Below are 17,254 nucleotides of genomic sequence, written 5' to 3'. Positions count from 1 at the left end.
TCATTATGATGGATGGTCTATTAATATCCAGATAACTGAGGAAGTTTGGATAATGTTACTCACCTAATGAGGTTTGTGCATTTTATATTTGAGCTTGTGCTTCAGGCTGAATTGAATATAAAAACCCCTTCCCATGTTACCAAATTAATAAATATCCCATGTTGGCCATGCATATGATTCAACTTACAGTTTCTGTGACTATCCTGCTGCAAATAAGAACCTCAGGGAAGAGTGCTTGGTATGAGATTTAACATATACTCTACTTTAGGATTTACCAAGAGTATGTTATTATTCAGAGCTCAAATAAAATGCAGAAAAGTTTCATTTATAGGATTCCTCATTATCCCTTCCATTTAGTTCTGCTTGCCTACGATGTCTCAATGGAAGAGCCTCAGAACTTGGAAAAGTGTTTAAAACATTGTGATTGCTTCATTTTTGTGGACACCTCTTTTGCCTCCTAAATCTGAAATAAATTAGATGGCGGCATTTCCCTTGTTGCTCTCACTGTTTAATCTATATCAAAACAATATACACATTTCAACCCATTTCAATCTTAACTCAATGTGAAGCTTCCAAAATTGAGCCATAAATCATTTTGAAAAAGGAATACAAAAACTCCAAATATTTATATAAAGGAAGCAGCATCTAAAATCTAATTTTGTGAGAATCTTATTTAGAAATATGAGTTATAAAATATGTGCCTTGAAATAGCTACTGAAAAAACACATGAGTATATGCAGGCAAGTAGGAGAGAACTGAAGAATTATATTTTGGTGTCCCTAATGTGAAACAGACCACATAATATCAAAGATGCTGGAGAAACTCCCTGACTCCCAAGATAGGTTGCTATATCAATTTAACTGAAGTGTACCCCCTACACACACCAGGAAAAAAGAATTTTCAACTATTGATGAGATAAATGACTGACTTTCAGGAATATCTGTAGATCATTAAGTCTTATGTGTAATTTGCTTTTTCAGTTGGTAAAGTTCCAAAAAATAGTTTATGGGAAAGAAAACTTTGTGGGAATGGCCATAGCCAAATATGGACATTTTTAGGGTCAAGAAAAGGAAAAAGAATGGCTAAATGTGGGCTATCAGGTTGAAGGACCCTTAGAGGGGGAGGGACAAGAAACTAGGCCTGGGCAAATATCAGGGGCTTCTTAAGAGGTTAGATGTTCCCAAGAGTCTAGCGGGCAGGACGTTCTCTGGGAAGGAAAAGTCAATCCCCTTCAGAGAATCTTTAGGCACGCCCAGAGCAGAACTGCCCCTCCCCTTCAGAGAGTCTCTAGGCGCGCACTTATGATGTCACTGCGACCGGCCAATCCTGTAACACCTCAGCACTCTCCCTCAGCATTCTCCAGTATGCTAATTGTCCCTCCGAACCAACCAATCCTGTAACACCTCCGCATTCTCCACCAGCACTCTCCACCAGCATTCTTCGCCAGCGTTCTCCCATATGCTAATGTCCCTCTGAACTGACCAATCCTACACATGTGCATTAGGAATATGCTAATTCGTTGCCTATATAACCTGTGTGAAACTGCCGCTCAGGGCTCCTCACCGCCTGAGGTGGAAGCTTGTTTGTGCAAATGTTCAATAAAAACCTCGTGCTTTTTTTTTTTTTTTTTTTTTTTTTAGTGGGAGGTAAAATAGCAAGGTTTATTAAGAAGGAACATCTGTAAGGACGGATGGGCACCTCTCCAGACAGGACCTGAGAGAGAGTGCCCAGTCCCTCAGACTGGGGGGGGGGGGCTGCATGGGTGAGTGGAGAGTACACCTGGCCAGGCCAGGCCAGGCCAGGCGGGCAACTCAGCAAAGATGCAGAGAGCTGAGCGCACAGTCCAGTTGAGGCTGGGAGTTTTTAAGGAGATGGGTCTTGCTTCCCCACCTCTGCTCCTCTTGGAACAAAGGGCTTTTTGGATGTAAATAGAAAAACTTCTCTTGAAGGTCTGAAACAAAGGACTTTATGGATGCAAATGTTATCAGACCTGAGGAAGGGAGCAGGGTGTTTGAGATGCAGATACTGGGCTGCACCTGGGAGATTGTGGAAGATTTATCAGGCAGGAAGCAGGAGGGGTGAGGGCCTCCACCTGGCAGGTTATCAGGTAGAAGGGGGCAGGGCAGGCAGGATGCGAAATCTGGGCTTCCCCTGAAACATTGTTAGGATGACTTTGAGATGCAGATGCATATAGATGTCTTCTCTTTAGGCCTGTCACACACACATAAGCTCATAACTGACTTCCTACCTAACATTCCCCCCTCAAGAGGTAATACCCAAAATTCTTTTTGGGATTATGGATGAAGTTCCGTCTTCTGTAACTTCTTCAAAGCTGGCATGTGGGCGTCGAGGGAGATTTGGGTATTTCCTCTTGCTATCTGTCTTATGGTGTGTGACAGTGGCCTTGGAAAGACTGTCCTGTTCAGTCCAGAGGGCTGCTCAGGTCATCCAATGGAATGGGCTGGAAGCCTTGTCTGAGGACCATTTGGAGTTTGACAGCCTTTAGTCTGTTAGAGACAAAAGGAACAAGGGCATTAAAAACACACAGTCCAAAGAGAAGCAGCAAGATTACAGACGTTATTGGGCCAAGGAGAGGAAATAGTCAGGATTTCCATCACCAGATTTCAGGCCAGAAATCCCAGCCCTGCTTGGCCTGGTCCTGGAGCTGTTTGGAATTGTCCAGGAAAAGTACAAATTTGGGTTTGTACCTGTCCAGTCTGATTGACCCAGAAACAACATTCTTCCTGGAGCATGGCACAGATACCCCCTGGAGCAGCAGTTAGCATGTTTAATACTTCTTTTTCTTATAACCTTTTGTGACTTCGTGCTTTTTGCATCAACCGGTCTGGAGTCTGTATCTTTGGGCATCCTCCTGAGCAAGTGGGCATCTCTGCAACTGAGAGGTCCAACAAGGTAAATTTTTAAAGCTATAGTTTTGGCTGAAAGTACTAATAGAACATTAAGGCTCATTTTGAGTCAGATTCTAACAGAAGCAAAAGGCTAATTAACTAAATCTGGGAAAGCTGAAGAGCTGTAGCCACAATGTCTAATAAAGAAACTTCTAAGCCATGTGTTTCCTGTGTGAACCATAAAGAGGATGCAGAGATGAAGTGTGAAATCAGATAAACTTGCCCCAAATTGCTCATCTCTTTACATTTGTGATCCAAAAGGCATAGCAATTAGACCTAGTGTGTACTGAGGTTTTGTTGCCTGAAAGAGTCAACTGCTCAATATTCAGCAAAAATTTAACTTAGATGGCCTACTAATGCCCCCTTATCTTTACCACTTCTGTGCAAGGTTATCTTACTTGCAACTGCCAGAAACTGTGTTTCCTTGCCTGAGGTATTTCTCCAGCTAATGAGCAAGCCTCAGCAAGCTAAGCATGGGGCCAGTTAGGCTGGGGAATGAGGACCACCTGGGAGCAGTGCTTAACCAATGACTGTTAGGGATATTTTTTCATCATCATCCTATCTCCTCTGTCTGCGTGAGATAACTTGGAGGTATGATCTTTACTCTGCCTCCTAGGGTTTCCTCAGCAGAATTAAGTTTCACTGACATATAATGGCAGCTGGCTTGATAATGAGCTTTTCTTTCTTTGTCTCATTTTCTACCCCCTACTAAGTGATTCCTTTACCTTTCAAATAAATTGCTTGTAAGAATCCTGTGTCTCAAGGTGTACCACTGAAGAACTTAAACTAAGATAAAAATTAACTGAGTACATTATTCCATATGGAAGTACTTCAAAAAGATCATGGAGAAATGGGATTGAAAGGTAAATTTATTTCTGGTGCAAAATTTCTTTTTGAGATCCAAGCATAAGTTTTAGTAGTACATACTTCCATGAACTTTTTGAAATATTCTCATATAATGCCAACATATCTGACTTAAACTCTTGCATTCCATAGACACTATCCCAAATTGATGAGTTCATTGGCTGATTGGATCTCTGAAGCCCCTCTTGTAGAAAAGACGAGAGACCTTAAGTGTTGGGGTAGATATAAGAAAACGAGACATTATTCTGTAGCCATTTTCAAGAAGCAAGGGATACTGTGTGCAGTAGCCTGTAGTTATGGTTAGTAATATGGGCACATGTATTGAGCCATAGCTCTGGCCTCCTCTCCTTCTGTGCTGCACAGCTGGCTTGGCTGCCAGAGGAGCCTGCTGTAGAAGACAGCCTGCTGGGCCCGAGATAAAACACACCTGCTCCTCATTTCTTCCTTCTGGGACCTTGCTTGCTAAAATGGATCATCTCTTTTTCAATAAACACTGGGCTCTGTTATAAGAAGAGAGCAAGCAGTGGGTGCCAGGACTGGGGGGAAAAAGCCAAAATCTGCACAGGGAAGTTGATAGGACATTATTCCAGGCAAGAAGAGTTGTATCTGCCAAATTATATTGGTCCCATACCCACTAGCATTACTGAGACATTTAGAGTTCCAAAAAGACTTTCAGGAGGAAAATAAGCCCAGTTCTCAAAGGACAACAGATTTGAATTTGTTTTCAGTGGTTTGCTGCCAGTTACATGGTTTCTCATTGAGATCCTTTAAGCAAAAATGTTAGGAAGACCTACTGACCACTTCAATTGCAATATATCATCTGTGTCCTTAAAATTAACAGTGCCCTTACACAGCATTTCCTCCTATAAAGAATTAATTTTTTCTGGTTCAAATTCTAATAGATTCTTTTTTTTTCCCATGAATGTTTTGTTTGTAGGTTTTGGAATCTGAAATTAACATTGAAGAAAGCTAAACCATTATTGGGAATATGTAAGTTTTGCTGAGTGTGTGATGTTCTTGATTCCTTGCCTCTGATGAATCAGTGGCAATCTAAGATTTAGGACAGGACAGAGATCACATCCCCAAGATATTGCTGAACTAGTGGGTCTGGTGCCCTAGGCCTTTCTTCTTCTTCTAATTCATTCATTCTCTCTTCCTTTCTCTCTCTCTCTCTCATTTCAGGCTGTAGAATTCCCAGGAAAATAGAACCTTGTCTTTAAGTCTCCTGTAACTATTTTTTCTCAGTCCTATGGTATCCTAATTATCTTGATTCACAAGCCTGATTTATAATGAAGAAGACCTGGACCATGTTTGAGACGAATATTGGCAAAGGAGGGGTTGTGGTGCAGCTGTTTAAGCCACTGCCTGTAGTACTGACTTCCCATATGAGTGCCAGTTTGAGGCCTGAGTTCTCTGCTTCTAATCCAGTTCACTGCTAGTGGCACCTAAGAAAGCAGTAGATGCTGGTCCAAGTGCTTGGGTCCCTGCCAACCATGTGGGAGACCAGGAGGGAGTTTCAGTCTCCTGGCTTCAGCATGACCTAGAGCTGGCTGCTGTGGCCATTGGAGGAGTGAACCAGAGAATGGAAATTATCTCTTTTTCTCTTTCTTCCTCTGTCTGCCCCTCTCTAACTCTGCCTTTCAAAACATTTTTTTTAAAAAAAACAATGAAGAGAATATTGGCTACATTTTATGGAATGTTGAAGGGCAAATGCTGGAGGCTCAGTGTTTCCCTTAGGAACCTGTTAGTCTCCAAGAAGTCCCTGCATAACAATTTTCCCTCTCCTTTGTCTTTATCTGTACTTCATGTTGAAGTTGATACAAAATTTAGCAACTCTGAATTCAGACAAATAATTGGCAAATTGTGTGAAATTTAGTAATATAAATGAACTCTAGGTATTATAAATATATGGAGATTTCTGCTAAAATTGATAGAAATAATAAATTATGCATACTTTGATTCCACCCATACCTCACCATAATACTTTTCGTTGATATCTCAAATCAGCAGTTATTTGTAGATACTGGTGTACATTCATTTGAGAATGAGAATCACATGGAAAGATAGCAAAATTTCTCACAGAAATATTCATTAGAAATATGCAAGTTACTGACAAGAAGAAAAATTTTTATGATACTTGATAAGTTAAGGCAGATTTCACTCATCAGAGGTCCCAATGATCCTTTAGGGACCACTGCAAAGGAAAATGGGCATGGGGAGAGAGACTGGGTTCCACTCCAAGGGCCAGTGGGGTTTTTCAAATAAGAAACGGAGTGGGGGTAGTTGAATAGATAATTAGTAGGAGGAAACATTAAGGAAAAGAAACTTCAGATTAAGTTAAGTTGATAGGATTATTTCTGAGGGCAGGCTGAGGTGGTAACATCAAGAGTAGTCAGATCTCAAGCTGGGGGGGGGGGTCTTATTTATTTTTTAAAGATATTTCTGTCTTATCATTTGTTCTCTTTTTTTTTTTTAAAGATCTATTTTATTCATTTGAAAGAGCTATAGATAGGTAGATAGAAAGGTCCTGCATCTGCTGGTCCACTCCCAGGATGGCCACAATAGCCGGAGTTGTGCCCATCCGAAGACAAGAGCCTCCCCTGGGTCACCCACGCAGGCACAGGGGCCCAAGGACCCAAGAACCCAAGGACCCGGGTCCTCCACCACCTTCCCAGGCCACAGCAGAGAGCTGGATTTGAAGAGGAGCAGCCAGGACTAGAACCAGTGCCCATATGAAATGCTGGCACCTCAGGCCTGAGTTTCAACCCACTGTACCATAGCACTGGCCCCTGTATGGTGGAATGAGAAGGCCATGCCAAGATGGCCGCTGGCAAGTGAGCATCAGTTACTCAGGAATGGCTTTCAAACCCATGCTTCAATGGAGCCTGCCTGGCAACAGGCTTTGATTGGATGGCTTTGGAAACCACAAGCAAACAGAGCCTGCCTGGCAACAGGCTGGGATTGGTTAGGGCATAGACTGCCCCTTGTGCAGATTGGCTGCCTTGGCTATTTAAGCTGCTGTACCAACTGAAATAAACGAGTCTGCGGGCTGCTCGCCTCTGGCCCACTTTCACCCGACTTCTGGGGTCTGTGTGGTGACTCCGCGCCTCTTGCCCCCACCATGCTTCTCCTATCAGGAACGAATCCACCTCAACACCCCGGGGGAGTTTTATCAAATTGTAAGGATTCTTCCTCAAATTAGGTTCCACAAGGACATTGAGGGAACCCAAAGTTGGAACTACTTAAGCAGAGGACTCAAAGGAGCCTGAGCTAAATTTTGCTCAAAAGACATTTATTTATGAGAACATAGGTGATGGTAGATACTCTGCTTGTAACATTAAAAATGAATTGATATTTAAAAGTTACTTTGTTTATTTGAAAGGCAGAGACAGAGAATCTCCTGACCATGGGCTTACTCCACAAATACCTACAAAATCTGGAGCTGGGCCAGGCTAAAGTAAGCAAATGGTAAATCAATCCTAGTTTCTCACCTGACTGGCAAGGATCCAACTATTTAAGCCATCATTTGTTTCCTCCTAGGGTGTTCATTACTAGGAATTTGTCAATTGGAAGTAGAGCTAAGATTTGATTGCAGGCCTTCCAATTTGAGACGTGGGCATATAGCATGGTTTCTTTATTATGACAAATGCTGTCTCCAATTTTAATAGTTGTCTTGACGTATTTGTAGGTTTTAAATAAATTTCAAGATTTAATAATATAAACATGAAGATTTTTAAAAAATTTACTTATTTGAAAGGCAGAGTTAGAATGAGGGAGGGAGAGAGAGAGACAGAGAGAGAGAAAGCAGGAGCACAAGGGCTGGGTCAAGTTGAAACTGGGATCCTAGAAATCCATCCTTCTCTCCCTTGTGGGTGGTCCTTCTTCATCTGTTTTCCAATGTGCATTTGCAGGGAGCATTATTGGAAGGCAAACAGCCACAATTCAAATTGGTACTCATATAGATGCAATGATATAGGCAGACAGATAGGATCAAATTGATTAGATTTGCAAGCTGGAGAGCACGCCCACTATGTGATTTCATGCCCTTATTTGATCTTATTTGGATGCCCACCTGCCAATCAGACTACATAACCACTCCCCTTTGGGAGTAGATAAAAGGCCTGGGGCATGCTGGTACCCTCCCATTTTTGGTTGTACACACTATGGTGCCCTTGTTGCCCAGTTCGGGCATGAGGCCTTATTGCCTCTGCCCTGTCTCTGCTCTCCTGCCCACATGCTTGCTGCACATGGCTCCTGGCCTGCTCTCTGCCTAGTATGGACCCACCTTAGTTTCTAGACCTCTCTCTCCCCTAATTAAAGCCCTCGCTTTCCTGTGCATTTTTCTCACTGAGTAAAACACTTAAAAACTTACCATGTTGTCTGGTCTATTTGAGCCAGTATTCAAAATTCTTCTCTGAATAAATGGCAAGAATCCACAGGATTATTTATTTTGAAATCATTGACAAGTTGGATGATATCAGAATTGCACCTTAACATTCTGCAGCATGACACTGGCCCCTGTTAATGAGATTTTATATTTCTCTGTATCAAGCCTTTGAAATTTGTGTAATTTGCAATCACATCACATCTCATTTGGACTGGCCACGTTTCAAGGGCTCAATGATCACATGGTATCTAGTACCTCTCTTGGAAAATTAGACACAAATTCAAGGATAAAGTGCTGCTTCTCTCATACTAAAGGACTTATTGCCTATGTGGCATGCTTGAAGAAGAAGGAAATTCTTATAATACAGTGGTGAAAACTCACAGTAGATAATGCCTTTTTCTAAAAATTTTAACCTGTAAAAATTCAGTCTTTTCCCCAGTATTGTGTATCTTGGAATTGTCTTATCTCAGTCTTTGGAATCTGCAGAAGGATACAGTGACTTTTATTGCTTCTAGGACATGACTTGGCATTTCATAGGAAAACCATGATAAATATATAGACATAAATACTAAATGATGTTTACATTGTATATTTGGGAAATTTTTCTCAGTTTGCTGAGAGCTTCATGGCTACAAAGAATGTTACAAGAAAATATTTTGGAAGGTGTTTGCTTCTTTATTAGGCTACTTTGAAAATCAGAAAAAATAAAAGAGGGATTGCTGTTTTTAAGTATGTTGTTTGTTGTTTTTCTAGTTACTGCCTCCTGAGAAACAAATGTCTTGGTTCCAATTTGGCAACCTGGGCATGAATCTAGTCTACTCTTTGATCTAGGAATAGACCATTCTCAATTCTATTTGAGGAATCTTCAATATATTTGTGGAGAAAGGATAAAACTAAAGATCTGAATGGATTTCGAAAATTTTTGCACCAAAATAAACTTAAAATTTCATTCTCTGCAAGCATCTTCAAATAATACTGCATAGCTATGAAGCATCAACGAAACATTTCAATTTTAAGGCCAATCCCTGTGATGCTTGTAGAGATAGAATTTAATTATTAGAGACAAACTTTATTATGCCAGATATTAGCAATGCAAAAATATGCATAGCCGATTTTGTTAACCAGTCTTTGTCTACTAATAGTTTACCCACATATTTACTTTTCTACAATTTGTCAAAACTAGAAGCTAAAATTCTTTTCTTTTATCCTTTGACTTCCCAAAACACCCTTTTCTTTGGCTAAGCTGTTGTATCAGCCTGAATTCTAACTACTCATTCAAGTTATTCATTGTTTTCTGCTCTTGCATATAAGCAGAAGCTTGGGTTAATAGACTTTTCATTGTGTGTGTGTGTGTGTGTCTGTGTAACATAGCAAGACTAACTGACAAGTGAGCAACCAGATGGGTAGAAGTAAGATAATTTTTTTTCTTCTCTTGCAACAGCAAAGATGTGGAACTTTTTTAAGCTGCTAAAATTTTGTTTGTTTTTACTGGAGTAACCTAATGTTTCTGTCTAACCCTGACACCGTTTCCTCATATCCCTAAGTGTTTTCCTTAAAATAAATATCAATACCTTGCCTTAGAATGTTTTCCCTATCTCAGTTTCAATAGAAGATATAATTGGCAGTCTTCTATTTGTCAAAATTCACTTTTTAGCTCAACAGGACTTGTAAGAATCAATTGATAAAATTTGCACTTCAGAAAACATTTTTATGGTGACAAATAATCTATATTAAGGTATCCTAGTTTTTTATTTACAAATTATACACAATGTTTTCTCTAAGCCTTAAATACCAAGGGAATTCGTAATAACTCAAAAAGTTATTAAAATATGAAAATACTTCTCTACAAGAACTCTTCCATAGCAGTGAGTTCTATATAATTCACTCTTGCTACTTTTAAAAATTTTGCTTAATTTCAACAATAGTCATGGGATTTCAAATAGATAAGTAGCAGATCTTGACATCTCTCCCCAAGGATAGGATTTCACAATCCTGAAGTTCTGAAATAGGTAATTCATTTGGAAGAGCTTAAGCTTAAATTCAAATTTAAAGAAGTCACCTCTCCTGGGAATTGTTAAACATGATATAGATAAAAAGAAATGGAAAGGAATGATAAAAGTGAAAGAAGATATATTATAGAAAAATACTTTAAACTTTTATAATGCTGGGACTGGCATTGTAGCATAGCTGATAAAGCCTTTTCCACTGGTATCACATATGGGTGCTGGTTTGAGTCCTGGCTGTTCCACTTCCGATCTAGCTCCCTGGTAATGTGCCTGGGAAAACAGCATAAGATGGCCCAAGTCCCACATCTAGTGCCACCCACACAGGAGACCAGGAAGAAATTCCTGACTCCTGGCTTCAGCCTGACCCAGCCTTGGCCACTGCAGCCATTTGGAAAGTGAATCAGCGGTTGGAAGACCTCTCTGTCTCTCTCCCCAACCCCCTCCCACCTCAATCTGTAACTCTGCCTTTCAAAAAAACTTTGTATTAAAATTTTTAATAATTTTTTTTAAATTCTGGGGAATTGTATGACCAGAACTTATGTTAAACTATTATTTGTAGTAAAAGAAAAGAAACAAACTGAAAATTGGGCTTTTTGGAATATCCAAATCGTAACAGGTATTAAGCAAATATCTTCCCATAAATTTAGATAAAGATTCACTGATATAAACATATCCAATAAGTACATTACACAAAGAAAATGAAACCAAGAGAAAAAAAAGGTATGATTGAAAAATAGAAGTTGACTACAGAATATCACAAATTGTAAATTATATTCCTTTTATATTTGATTCTTTTGATGGGAATATGTGGATGCGTTTATTCAATGGATTTACGCTAAATCACTTTCTCAATCTATTTTACTATAAGGTCTTAAGCTATTCAAAAATGGAATTTTCCACTGTATCAGTTTCTATATATTTACATTTCTTCGTATTACTGTGATTACCTACAGATATTTTGCTCCACGTTTTTCCAGCTGTAATCCATTATAACATAGACAACACATTTTTTTAGGAAAATACCTGGTCCCAGCATCTCATATTCACAACAGAGTCCCAGTGTTCCTGAAAAATACACCTTTCATTCTCTGATATGCTGCATTTAATACTTCCATTTAATTCTGTCTAGAAATCAACATTCAGTCTCCATTACTCTTGCACAAACATTCTAACTCCATTCATATTTAAATGCATCTCCCAGCTAATTCCTATTGCATAAAAGTTCTATTTGATGCTTTAGCACTTGCATGTTTAAACAGCCTCAATTTATGCCATTGCTTCCTTGTGATTCTCTGCGAGGAGTGTAGTATTGGATTCTGTGTTCAAACAGTTCTGTGAGGAAAGAGACAAGAGATGGAAATACCTCGTACTGTAGAGGTATGTTTTTAAAACAAACATGAAGTTAACTTTAGATTACTCAATTGAACATAATGAAATAATTTTCTAGAGCCTACTAAGGACAAGGTCAGTGAGTTAGTGATTTTGGCCAGCTGGAGATCTAAAAATGAGTACGCTCCCTGGTATCAAAAAAAGGCTAAACTATTAAAGAAGACAAGTTGTACATAAAGCAGAAGACAGAAAATAGTAAGTATCACAAGAATGTTAGGATGTGTTTTGTATTCATAGAGGAAAGAACCCGCTCAGCTGTGATGATTGTAGATTTCGTCACCAAATGCTATGCTGGAAAAGTGCAACAAAGGAACACAGAGGGTTCAACAGCCAATGAGAACCACCGAAACATAGGTTTGGAATTAGAAGATCCCACATTGTATGGTGGCAGTGATGTTCCCTGTGAGGAGAAGCAGGGGCCCTTTTGAAGGGCAGTGCTGTCATTTGAGAATGATTTGGCTCTCCAGCTTATGCACATGTTTAAATCCAAAGTCCTAAGTTGATGATGCTAAGAGGTATGAACTCAATCCAATTTATGATGTTTAGGTGGTGGGCATAGTGGGAAGTTGCTAGGAGGATGCCTATGGATGGTAGCTTGCATGAGTTGGCTATAAATCTTAAGTTGAGCCAGCTGCTCTCTGTCAGCTTCCTGGATCACAATATGACCCTTCCTCTCACATTCTCTGCCATTACCATCCATCACCCTTACAGACACAAAATCAATGGAACTACCAAATTGTGAGCTAGATAAGACTCTTCTGTTTATATAGTTAGCTTCTCTGAACATTCCATGATAGTAATGAAAAACTGAGTAATACAAGCAGCAGACATTTTGGAGAGGGTCCTGAAGGACTCAATTGTTGGTCATTGGTTGAGTTTACCATTAACTGTTTAAGCAGAGGAATTGCATTATAAAACAGTGTTCTTGGAGGAGACAGTACTATATAATTATAGGCTGAAGCTTGGTGGCAGAGCCTAGTTAAACAGAGGGAAAGCCTGAGAGGAATGCAAAGGACATTGTGAAAAACAAAAGGTGATGTGTTTGACATGTCTATTCTGAGAGGTTGGTGAAATCATTAGCGAACTCAAGGGTGAGAGCTGAGCTACTTTGTGAAAGAATAGAGAATCAAATGACAAAGTGGAGACGAAGTGTGGATGTGAGATGTGCAGTAAGACAAAAAATACAGCATAGGTATGATCTGGACCATGGAGATTTCAGTCTTTATTTACTTAACCACTAAAGTTTTATATCCACTGATTGAAAGCATTCCTGAGAGTTCAGAGGGAGTGCCCCAGGCAATATGATAGTAGAAGGAAATGAGACATTGAGAGGCACAAATATCATTGATGTTTAGGCTCATTATGTGACAAAGGACTAGGATGTGTTAAAAATTGGCATGGGTTTCAGTGCTCTTAAAATTCACACTATTTTCATATGCGTAACTACCATCTAGTTGAGTTCTTACAGATTTTTTGGTGGCCAGTCTTCTAAATGTGATGCTGTGACACACCAAGTCACCAAGAATGCTAAGAGCAGAGCATGGTAAGGATGAAATGTCCCAGTAATTAGATAAGTGTCAGGGTTAAAGGCAAGCCATTGTTAGAGATGATGGATTGAAGGGGTTGGGAAACGGGCTGGTGTTGTGGTGCAGCAAGTTATGCTGCCATATGCAATGCAAGCAGTCCATGTGGGCACAGGTTTGAATCTCAGTTGTTATTTCTGATTTAGTCCCTTGCTAATATGCCTGGGAAAACCAAATAACATGGCCAAAGTCATTGGGTCCCTGCGCCCATATGTGAGTATGGGAAGGAGTTCTAGGCTCCAGGCTTTGGCCTGACCCAGCTCCAGCCATTGCAACCATTTGGAGAGTAAATAAGAGGATGTTTCAATCTCTCTTGCTCTCTTGCTGTCTTCTCCCCACCAACTCTACCTTAAAATAAATAATTATTTCTTTAAAAAAATAATAGAAAATGGTGGGTCAGAATCTTTGTAAGACCAAAAAAGTGCAGGTTTTCACAAATGCTGGAGTGCATAGCAAGGAAAATAAATTAAAAGACCAGGGAATTGAGTACACATCCCCCCCAAAAAAGAGCAAGCCTACAAGAGACATCTGAAATGGCAATTAGCAATTAGCACCTAGTCAGTGTTTAGATAGTATAAATACAGGCATGCATAAAAGCTAATGACTGAAATATTAGTGTGACATTTAATTTTTGCTCATGTTTTATGCTGTTGCTGTTTTGTAGCAATGGATGAAAATGTTTATTTATTTCCATATGTCATTAACACAGCTGTGACTCCTCATTTCAGTAACAGAAAACTTGAAGATAACTGTTGTTTGGGATCCTCCCCCAAGATTTCTATCTCATTCTCTCAGGCATTGGCTATACATCTGGAGTTTGGAAGCTTCCCAGGTGATTGTACTAGCCAAGGTTGAGAACTTACGTGTATTTAAAGCAGACTACACTGGAGTTATTCACAGGGTGTAGGAGAAGAAAAACTTGTGGATTTCTAGCTCATTGACCCAATCAATGTAATTTGCAAAGCTGAATCCCTGGAAAATCCTTTTACAAATATATAATCCCAAATCACCCCATATCTATTGACTATGAATCTGTTGAACACAGGACTGAGCATAAGTTATTCATACCTCTATCATATAAATGATATTTACCACTATTCAAAAATCAGTCATATCACTCTCTAAGCTTTATAAAACACTGCTACAAGTAAAGATTTTGACTTTTGATGATTTTCCAAGTTTCTTGTGACCTGATTACATCATTTGAGTCATTACCAGTTTTCATTCTTATATCAAATAATAATAATAACCCCAATTACCATTGATTCAGAACTATGTACCGACAATCTTGCTACTCCTTGAAGCTTCAAGAATCATGCCATGATCTTCATTCTTAGGGAGCTCTTCTTTTAGTGAAGGAAAATATGTGAATAATTATGACATGATTGCCACTGGCAAGAGACCAATCATGACAAGACTGGAGACAGAGCAAGAGGGTGAGGAAAGTGGGAAAAGGGTAAGCAAACTGCAAAGTTGGAAATATTCTAAGCTATGGAAAGGTTAAGATTCAGCCTATCAAATAGCTGCTTTCTCTGGGGCAAAGGACTGTGGATTGGTTCATGATTCATTTCATTCCTCCTCCTCTTTAGTTCTTTCTGATTCAATGTATATATCAATAGCTATAAGCTACTGGGGACTATTTTCACACTTTTTGAATCTGGATTAATTGCCTATAATGTTTAATTTGTGTTTTGCTTGTATAGGTTGTAATGGCTTTCATGTCCCATTTCTCTTCAGAGAAAACTGTCTATGTTATGTTTCCCAGTTGTTTTACTTACCTAAGAATTGGCACAGAATCTGAGACAGTATGGCTTATCCTTCTTCTGTTCTATTTATTAGTTTGGCACAGAGCACTTGAGACAATTCAATGACAGTTTTTAAAGCCAGTAATACTACCTCATAGTAAGATAAGACCTAATTAATTGCAATATCTGGGTAAACCAGGTAGCCAATCCTACCTCTTTGGAGAAAGGATTGAAAGTGGATTGTCACAGAGGGAGGGGAGGAGGGAAGGATGTAGCATTTCTTTTCAACACTTATTTGATAAAGATCAGATCACTGGCTCCTTATTAATACTCATCCCCCACTTCTTTTTTTTTTTTTTGACAGGCAGAGTGGACAGTGAGAGAGAGCGAGCGAGACAGAGAAAGGTCTTCCTTTTCCGTTGGTTTACTCTCCAATGGCACTGCGCTGATCCGAAGCCAGGAACCAGGTGCTTCTCCTGGTCTCCCATGTGGGTGCAAGGCCCAAGGACTTGGGCCATTCTCCACTGCACTCCCGGGCCACAGCAGAGAGCTGGACTGGAAGAGGAGCAACCAGGACAGAATCTGGCGACCTGACCGGGACTAGAACCTGGTGTGCCGGCGCCGCAGGCGGAGGATTAGCCTATTGAGCTGTGGTGCCGGCCCATCCCCCACTTCTTAATGACATTATTTGGATGATGGTGTATTCAGTTCAGAAGCAATATTCACCAATCCCATTTGAAGTATTCAGTTGATAGGACAGACTTCTGACTTGTTCATGGTAACTGGGGGCTGTTCAGTGTTTCCAGAACGTTTCTATAAAAAAAAATCACAATTTATTTATTTTTTTTCCACTTATGTTTTCTTCAGTTTATTTGCCAACTACTTCTTTTTTTTTAAATTAAACTTTTATTTAATGAATATAAATTTTCAAAGTACTGCTTATGGGTTACAATGGCTTCCCCCTCCCAAAACTTCCCTCCCACCCGCAACCTTCCCCTTTCCCACTCCCTCTCCCCTTCCAATCACATCATGATTCATTTTCAATTCTCCCTATATACAGAAGATCAGTTTAGTATATATTAGGTAACGATTTCAACAGTTTGCCGCCATATAGCAACACATAGTGAAAAAAAAAATACTGTTGGAGTACTAGTTATAGCATTATGTAACAGTGTACAGCACATTAAAGACAGAGATCCTACATAATATTTTTTTAACAAAATTAATTTTCTATGCCATTTCCAATTTAACACCAGGGTTTTTTTTTTTTTTCATTTCCAATCATCTTTACAGAAGATCGATTCAGTATATAATTAGTAAAGATCACATCAGTTTGTACCCACGCAGAAACACAAAGTGTAAAGATACTCTTTCAGTACTCATTATAGCATCACTGCACATTAGATAACACATTAAGGACAGATCCCACATGGGATGTAAGTACACAGTGACTCCTGTTGCTGACTTAACAATTTGACACTCCTGTTCATGGCGTCAGTAATCTCCCTAGGCTCTAGTCATGAGTTGCCAGGGCTATGGAAGCCTTTAGAGTTCGCTGACTTTGATCTTATTCCGATAGGGTCATATCAAAGTGGAAGTTCTCTCCTCCCTTCAGAGAAAGGTACTTCCTTCTTTGATGGCCCCATTCTTTCCACTGGGATCTCACTCAATTTAAAAACTTACCAGCATTTATAATTCATCCTCCTATATCTACTATCCTGAAATTCAGGTGTGATGGCTGCAGCCATCGCAATGATTCTATGAGAAAGACCGAGAGTTAGTGAGAGTTAGTGGCCCAAGTCAAAATGATACGAAGCCACGATAACAGTACATCCTGTGATGTGTCATTATTAGAGGGAAACATAAATTCCACAATCTGGTTAAGCATGTTTTGTGTGTGTCTGTGTTGGTACCTTTGTTCATTGCATGTTAATATAATTCCTAACTGACTCTCTTCAATGAAGGAAGAAATGACAGACTTAAGTCTACTGCTCCATGAGCAAGCCTGGAGAGATGGCATGGAGGAATAAATGCTTTTCTTTTCACCTTATGATAGCCAGCAAAGTATATTGCCTTATAAATTTGTATCCTGAATTTAATTTCAAACCAAACAATTGCTTATGTAAAACATTCTATATAATCTAAAAGAAGAGATGATATTACACAATCCTCAAAATCTAAACTAGATCCATAAATAAGAGAAACATTATTCAGGATGGCTAAAAGGCAACCTTACTATACTAAGTTAACTCTTAAGATTATTTTGGATAAAATACCTTTCTGATTTCCAAATTATTAGGTGAATAATTTGTAAAAGCCTGCCCCAGGACTCGTTCATGAGAGGTCGAGTTGGTCCCTAAAAAGGAAATGA

The sequence above is a fragment of the Lepus europaeus genome, chromosome 1 (genome assembly GCF_033115175.1).
Source record: "Lepus europaeus isolate LE1 chromosome 1, mLepTim1.pri, whole genome shotgun sequence".
NCBI classification, from domain to species: domain Eukaryota; kingdom Metazoa; phylum Chordata; class Mammalia; order Lagomorpha; family Leporidae; genus Lepus; species Lepus europaeus.
This window is presented reverse-complemented; position numbering follows the sequence as displayed.